The following is a 2,074-nucleotide window of genomic DNA, read 5'->3' as shown; positions in this document are numbered from 1 at the left end:
CACCATTTCCCCCTATATTTTTAGAGAAAACCATTTTAAAATTGAAGGGGATCGGTATGAGTAGAATTTTTTGGTTAAAAGTACGTCCTGACGGAAGTCCTAATATAGTATTAATATGAAAGATGACTTACGCCTTCATAGAGTTACTTATTAAATCCCCAGGTGACATTTAAAGCACAATAGATACACAATTGCTTTATTCTTAGAAGACCTTTCAAAGTACATTGACAATCATCAACATTGGCAACACTGCTGTAATAAAATCGACTTCATTTTGCACCTATTATTTTTGTAGTAATATGTTATTCTGAGATTACCAATTGAAATTTTCGGAGAAAACCATTTACAATTTGCTGCAGATCGATAAATATGCGTACACGATTTTAAAAGTATGAGACTTTTTTAGTAAAACTACCATAAACAGTAAAATTTGTGCTTAGGACTGTGGTTTAAACGCACGATTTGGCTCTCGTTTGCACAAATATAGTTTACTTAGTAAACCAGACCAGTTTTGAACACGCTTTTTACTTTCCTCTTTTGCTGGTAGTGAAAGGATGGTGTATCAGCAAATTTGGCCATAAATGGGTGCATCACTAAAGTTACCTAATGTCAGAGAATGGTGGAATATAGTTGATTTTTTTTTAAAGCTATACCTTTTGTAGAATAGTAAAGGATACAAACATACAATATGTTCATAAAAATTAGGATTTTTGTTTTGCGAAAAATAATGTTAAACTTTGACGAAAACAGCTTTTCCTAGGAGTTTTTGGAAAAATTATTTGGCTCTTCAACCAAAAGCATTTTCTAAGATCTTATATTTTAATAGTATGCACAGAAAACCGATTACGATTTTATCAATAAATAAAAAAGATATAGCAAAAACAAAGTGTCCACTTTATAAAATGAACAGTCCTTAACGAAGATAAATACCACACCTTCGACATGATAAAAGTGTTGAAAAGGATCACTTTCTGATGGAGAGTGAGTGTACGAATCGAGTGTAGTCCGATCTGTTGTCCAATTTTTGTAACCAGTGATTCCCAGTTCAAAGCGATCATTTGCCGTATCGAATTGGCAAACATCACACCTAAAATTTGTATTTCGGTGTTTGTCCTCACCCAGTCCACTTGAATTGGATTTCCATTTATAAAACCGACATCGACAGATGTTGTCTTAGTTAAGTTCAGCACAGCGTCCGATACATGTCCAAATCGCTGGAATAAGTCACGCATTTCTCGAGCTTTGCATGCGGTCGTTACTATAATGCTAATATCGTCGGCATACGCTACAACTAGATCGTTGGGACCGCACACACGTTCAAGTGAGACCATCAACGGATGCAAATACAACACAAACAAATGCATCGATAGTGGGTCCCCTTGCCTTACCGATCTTTGGATTGGAAACGGTGTAGTCATATGGCCATTAATCAAACAGCGAGAAGTTGAGAGTGAAGAGATTCGTGTGAGGAGATCTACGAATCGGTTGTTAAAGCCGAGAGCTCTCATGTTCGCAAAGAGGAAAGAGTGTCTCACTCTATCGAAAGCGTGATCGAAGTCGAATCCGATGAGCTCATGACATTATCCAGTCGTGACTTGAGTATTCGAGAAAGTAGCTTGTAATCAAAGTTAAGTAGCGAAATCGGTCTATACGAACCAACAGTGTCGCCAGATACTTTTTTCTTCACAAGAACCACGACACCTTCGACGAATTTGGACGGAAAGTTTGATGTTAATGCTTCATTCAACAACAAATTAAGCTCGCGGTGGATAACATCGAAAACACGAAGATAAAATTCCTTCGGGATTCCGTCCGGACCAGGGGATTTTTTGGACGAGCTTGACTTAATTGCAGACCAAATATCGGCCGTGGTGATATCGTTCATGCATGCATTATTTGCTGCGTCGTTGTCTGGAATGATTTGGTTGCACTGAAATTCATCTGGCCGCTGTGTATCCTCTTCTGGTAACGAATACAGGTCTGAAAAATACTGGAAGATGTGTTCTTCAATTGCTTGCGGGTTATCAATGATCTCTCCATTTTCGGTATCGAGTCGAGTTACAGCTGTTCGTTT

Source organism: Aedes aegypti, unplaced genomic scaffold (assembly GCF_002204515.2).
Source record: "Aedes aegypti strain LVP_AGWG unplaced genomic scaffold, AaegL5.0 Primary Assembly AGWG_AaegL5_hic_scaff_56_PBJ_arrow, whole genome shotgun sequence".
In the NCBI taxonomy this organism is placed as follows: domain Eukaryota; kingdom Metazoa; phylum Arthropoda; class Insecta; order Diptera; family Culicidae; genus Aedes; species Aedes aegypti.
This window is presented reverse-complemented; position numbering follows the sequence as displayed.